Source organism: Triticum aestivum, chromosome 5D (assembly GCF_018294505.1).
Source record: "Triticum aestivum cultivar Chinese Spring chromosome 5D, IWGSC CS RefSeq v2.1, whole genome shotgun sequence".
Lineage (NCBI taxonomy): Eukaryota > Viridiplantae > Streptophyta > Magnoliopsida > Poales > Poaceae > Triticum > Triticum aestivum.
Window position 1 is genome coordinate 122,319,080 of NC_057808.1, and position 6,475 is coordinate 122,325,554.

The window sequence follows — 6,475 nt, forward strand, 5'->3', positions numbered from 1 at the left end:
CGTCTCCTCCGCCGCCGTTCACTGGATCCAGCGCCCGCCGCCGCCGAGGTCGCCGCCGCCGGCCGGCTCCGCCATCTCCCAGCCGCGGGCATCTCCGCCGCCGGCGTCGCGCCTCCCGAGGCGCCGCCCCGACTTAGGAGCCCCCTGCTTGATCGAATCGCTGGCGTTGTTGAGTCTAGATCAAAAATGTTTTGAGTCTTAGGACTATATATATCGGAGAGTAGGATTGTTTTTACTCCTCAGTCCCTTCGTCGCTCTGGTGAGGTCTCCTGACGTAGAAGTTTTGTCTACTCTCTCCTCAAATTTCACTAAAAAAAATTTTTAGGATCACGCGGGTATCTTGGAATCGTTCCGATCGATTTGTGACGAGAACATTATTCTTGGTGCCTCCTGTCATTTAGGGGTTGTGGCAGTGTCCCGGGGAGTTGAGCTCCGAGGTGTTGTCATCACAATTTTATCGTTGCAGTTCTGGAATACCTGTGTTTCGCCGACATCGAAATCTCTTTTATGCAGTTGTTGGTGAGATCACCTCGACGCCACCCAGTACTGGGGCGGGAGTTCGGGAGTATTGCCATAACTTGTATAATGGATGTTTTTCGAAGGTTGAGGTAAACGATTTCCGAAGGTTTCTTGGTTATGTGTTGACGGATGGATACAGCTGGATCTGGGGATTGTTAGTTTGGGTGATATATATTTGTGTCCCCTGTATCCCCTACACCAGATTGCATAACTAGAAAGTTTCGGGAGTTTATAAGTGGGAATTCAAGTAGCCTTAGGATATCTTTCCGACAGATGCATGATATGAGATTGGGGTTCGACGTCTAGTGGTCCGCCTGTATACGGTTGATTTTACAGTGGTCTCGTTGTGTCTTAAAGAGTCCATGGCCTTGCCGACTCGGGGACGCTTCGTATGTCATGTGCACAGCCTTGTACATGATGGTGCTGTACGATTGAGCCCGTGTGGGCCCCACCACGAAAACTTCGGACGAAATATCTATCATATGTTTGTTCCGGCTTATTCTGCAAGCCAATACTTTGTTTTATTTTGTATTGTGGTATTCGAGTTGCTTCGAATTCATATGTTCATTCCATATCTTTTCAAGTGGCTTCTCAACTTATGGAAGTGTGATGGTTTACTACGGAATTCATTCGTTCATCTTCGTTCGAATGTTTATTGTGAAGACTATATGTTGCAATTTCTATCCGTTGATTCTACTTATCTTTTGTCTATCAAGATGCTAACGGATGTCACCCTCTTCAGGATGGCTCCGCCAACGCGTCAGAATCCGGATCGCAATGAAGGGAGTCAAGCGAACCCTCCGCCACCACCTCCACCTCCGGAGGCATGGCAAGCAATCATGGCAGCCACCAACGTCAACGGTCAGATGATTCTGCAACTCTTGCAAGAACGTACTCAAGGGCAAAGCAATCAAGGCAATCAAGGTCAAGGCAATAATCAGTTTCACTTTGCCACTCTCAACCAGTTTCTCGCAAATCAGCCCAAGTCTTTCAGCTACTGTGCCGAGGCCACGGATGCCGATGATTGGCTCGTGGACATCAACAAGCATTTTGAATGTAGCAATGTCAGGCCTGACGACTTTGTCAAGTTCGCTTCTTTCCAGCTCAAGGACCAAGCTGCTGATTGGTTTCAGCAATACAAAGATTCCAGAGGAGGTCGTGTGATTACTTGGACTGACTTCTGTCGGGACTTCAAAGCGCACCACATTCCACAAAGTGTTGTTGAGAGCAAGCGCGAGGAGTTCCGCAATCTCAAGCAAGGAAACATGTATGTGTATCAATACAACATTCAGTTTCAGAAACTTGCTCGCTTTGCTAAACAAGACGTTCCTGATGAGAAGAGCATGATCTATCACTTCCGAGGTGGCCTTAAAGAGGATCTGCAGTTAGCTCTCGTTCTTGTTGAGCCCACTCAGTTTGATCAATTCTACAATATGGCACTGAAGCAAGAGGCTGCTCAGCTCTAGTGTGAGGCTTCTAAGAAGAGAGTCAGGGATGCAGTTCAGTCTTCTTCTTCCTCACTTGTGACAGCTAAGCAACAGAAGTTCTGGTTGCCTCCTCCTCCTCCGTTTCGTCAGCCTTACCAGCAGAAGAACAAAGGTGGCCATGGTTCTTCAAACTCTTCCAACTCTGGCTATCAGAACAAGTCTCAGAATCAAGCTCCCAAGTCCAATGCTCCTTATCACCGTCCACTCTCAGAGGTGACCTTCAACAAATGTCAGCAGAAAGGTCACTATGCTAACAAGTGCTTCAACCAGAGGCGTCTTCCTCCTCCTCCTCCTGTCAGATCTTCCAGCAATGCAGTGGTCAAGCATAACCCAAAGTTTGCAAAGGTGAACATGATGAATGCAGCTCAAGCGGAGGAATCTACTGATGTGATAATGGGTAATCTTCCTGTTAATGATATTCCTGCAAAAGTTCTTTTTGATACTGGTGCATCTCTTTCTTTCATATCAAGACCTTTTGCATCCAAGCATGAATTGCATTTCCAAGGATTGCCTAGGCCGTTAGCAGTTGTCTCTCCAGGCAAATGCATGAATGCAAGTTCCATGGTTCCGAATGTTATCATCAAGATGGGCGATTATGCATTTCAGTCTTCTCCAATTGTTCTTGGTGACTCGGATATTGATCTAATTCTCGGGATGGACTGGCTTTCTAAGCACAAGGCTCAACTTGATTGTGCTGCCAGAGAAATTCAATTGACACACTCGTCTGAGGATGTGATTATTTTTGCCGCTCGTGATGAAACCATTCGGTTTTTCTCTCTCAATGAGAAGGGCGAATTGGATGCCATCTCTCAAATTCCAGTCGTTTGCGAGTATCAAGATGTCTTTCCAGAAGAGCTTCCGGGTATGCCTCCGCACCGGCCAGTTGAGTTCGTTATCGAACTAGAGACTGGTACTGTACCCGTTTGCAAGCGTCCATACAAGCTTGGACCTAACAAGCTGAAGGAATTGAAGAAGCAGCTCGATGAACAAGAACGTCTGGGTTTGATCAGACCGAGTTCTTCTCCATGGGGTTGTGGTGTTCTTTTTGTCAAGAAGAAGGATGGCACGGACCGACTTTGTGTCGACTACCGTCCATTGAACAAGAAGACAATCAAGAACAAGTACCCACTTCCCAACATCAATGAGCTATTTGAGCAACTCAAAGGTGCTAAAGTATTCTCGAAGCTTGACCTTCGTATGGGTTATCATCAGATTCGCATTCGTGAAGAAGATATTCCCAAGACAGCATTCAGAACGAGCTTTGGTTCTTATGAATATACTGTCGTGTCTTTCGGCCTTGTCAATGCTCCTCCGGTGTTCTCTCGGATGATGAATTTCATCTTCAACCCCTATACCAATGAATTCGTTTTGGTGTATCTCGATGATATCTTGGTCTTCTCCAAGAATAAGCAGGATCATGCCAAACATTTGCGATTGGTGCTCGACAAGCTCAGAGAGTATCAATTCTATGCGAAGTTCTCCAAATGTGAGTTTTGGCTCGATGAAGTTCTTTTCCTTGGTCACATCATCTCTGCCAAAGGCATCGCTGTAAACCCCGAGAAGGTGTCCGCAGTTCTGGATTGGGAACCTCCTCAAAATGTCAAGCAGCTCCGCAGTTTTCTGGGTCTTGCAAGCTATTGCCGAAGATTCGTTGAGAATTTCTCCAAGATTGCAAAGCCTCTTTCCAATCTCCTTCAGAAGCATGTGAAGTACGTCTGGTCTCCTGAGTGTGACGTTGCTTTCAACACTCTCAAACAGAAACTAGTCACAGCTCCTGTCTTGACTCCTCCTGATGAATCCAAGCCGTATGAAGTTTTCTGTGATGCTTCTCTCCAAGGTCTCGGTGCTGTGTTAATGCAAGAGAAGAAAGTTGTGGCCTATACCTCTCGGCAGTTGAAGCCCAACGAGAAGAACTACCCCACTCACGATCTTGAGTTGGCGGCAGTTGTCCATGCATTGGTTACGTGGAGACATCTCTTGTTGGGGAGACAAGTGGACATTTTCACTGATCACAAGAGTCTCAAGTATATCTTCACTCAGCCCAACCTCAACCTCAGGCAGACTCGATGGGTCGAAATGATTCAAGAGTACAATTCGAGTATCGAATATACTCCAGGCAAAGCAAATGTCATTGCAGATGCTTTAAGCAGGAAGGCTTATTGCAACAGCCTAATCCTCAAGCCATTCCAACCGGATCTTTGTGAAGCTTTCCGCAAGCTGAATCTCCAAGTTGTTCCTCAAGGCTTTCTTGCCAACCTCATAGTATCTCCTACTTTGGAAGATCAAATTCGTGAGGCACAACTCCTTGATGCCATGGTGAAGAAGGTGAAACGTGGTATCGACAAGGGTCTTTCCAAATACAAGTGCTATCGCATTGATGACAGAGACACTTTGTTCTTCGAGGACCGGATTGTGGTTCCGAAAGGTGATCTAAGGAAAGTCATAATGAACGAGGCGCACAATTCTCTCCTTTCCATTCATCCTGGAAGTACGAAGATGTATCATGACCTCAAGCAGTCATATTGGTGGACTCGAATGAAGCGAGAAATTGCTCAATTCGTGAATGAATGTGATGTCTGCCGAAGAGTGAAAGCAGAACACCAACGACCAGCTGGTCTCCTCCAACCTCTTGCTATCCCAGAGTGGAAGTTTGATCATATTGAAATGGACTTCGTGACTGGATTTCCCAAGTCCAAGCGCGAAAATGATGCTATCTTCGTTGTCATCGACAAGCTCTCTAAAGTGGCTCATTTCCTTCCTATCAAAGAATCCATCACAGCAGCTCAGCTGGCAGAGCTCTACACCTCCAGAATTGTCTCCTTGCACGGCATTCCACAATTGATTTCTTCAGATCGTGGAAGTATCTTCACCTCTAAGTTCTGGGACTCCTTCCAGAAGGCCATGGGCACTAATATTCGCTTCAGCACAGCTTTCCACCCTCAAACTAGTGGCCAAGTCGAGGGAGTCAATCAAATTCTTGAAGATATGCTCAGGGCTTGTGTCATTTCCTTTGGCATGAAATGGGAAGATTGTCTTCCATATGCTGAATTCTCCTACAACAACAGCTTCCAAGCGAGTTCGGGCAAGGCCCCATTCGAGATTCTCTATGGCAGAAAGTGCCGTACTCCTCTTAATTGGTCAGAGACTGGTGAACGCCAACTTCTTGGCAATGACTTAATCACTGAAGCTGAAGAGATGTGTAAAGTCATCCGTGATAATCTCAAAGCCACGCAATCGCGCCAGAAGAGTTACTATGATAGTAAGCATCGTGATTTGGCTTTCGAGATCGGAGACCATGTCTACCTCCGCGTCTCTCCAATGAAAGGCACTCGTCGCTTCGGTATCAAAGGGAAGCTTGCCCCTAGATACGTGGGTCCTTTCAAGATCATTGGCAAAAGAGGCGAACTCGCCTATCAACTTGAGCTTCCTTCCAACTTCGCAAACGTGCACGATGTGTTCCACGTGTCACAGCTCCGCAAGTGCTTCAAGACGCCTGAGCGCACTATCGACTTCGAAGAGATTGACCTCCAAGAAGATTTGTCTTATCATGAGCACCCAGTTGCTATTCTTGAAGAAACTGAGCGCAAGACTCGCAACAAGTCTATCAAATTCCTGAAAGTGAAGTGGCCGCACCATTCCGATCGGGAAGCCACCTGGGAACGCGAGGACCATCTCCGTTCCGAATATCCGGAGTTCTTTCAGTCCTAGATCTCGGGACGAGATCCTCTCGTAGTGGTGGAGTGTTGTAACACCCCGCATGTATCTCGCCATATTTGTAACTCCGACTCTTGCCATTTTCGGCTATGTGATATGTTATTCCCTCCGTTGTCGGGTTTTTGTCTTTCGTTTTGTATTTTGTCATGTCATGCATTTTCATATCATGTCATCATGTGCATTGCATTCGCATACGTGTTCGTCTCATGCATCCGAGCATTTTCCCCGTTGTCCGTTTTCCAATCCGGCGCTCCTATCTCCTCCGGTGCACCCCTCTAGTTTATTTCGTGTGCGTGTGTCAAACTTTCTCGGAATGGACCGAGGCTTGTCAAGTGGTCTTAATATAGCACCCGGAGCCTACCGGTCAAGTTTCATTCCATTCGGAGGTCGTTTGGTACTCCAACGGTTAACCGGGCCTCCGCAATGTCCATTTGAGTGTGCAGCAAAAACCCCCTCTAAAACCAGCCCAAAACCCTCCAAACTCTCTTCCATGCTCTAGGTCGTTCGATGACGATCGTGTGGGCGAAAACCGCACCTCATTTGGAGCCTCCTAGCTCCCTCTACCTATAAATGTGTGGGCATCCCGATTTACAAACGCAGTCTAAACCCTAGCCTTCCCCCTCCTCGCGCCACCGGACGAAGCCGCCGCCGCCCGGACGTGTCCGCCGCCCTCAGCCGCCGCCCCGAGCCATTCGTTGACCGCCACGTGGCAACCGCCGCCGCGCGCCCGCGAGGCCCGAGGCCGGCCCGCCCGT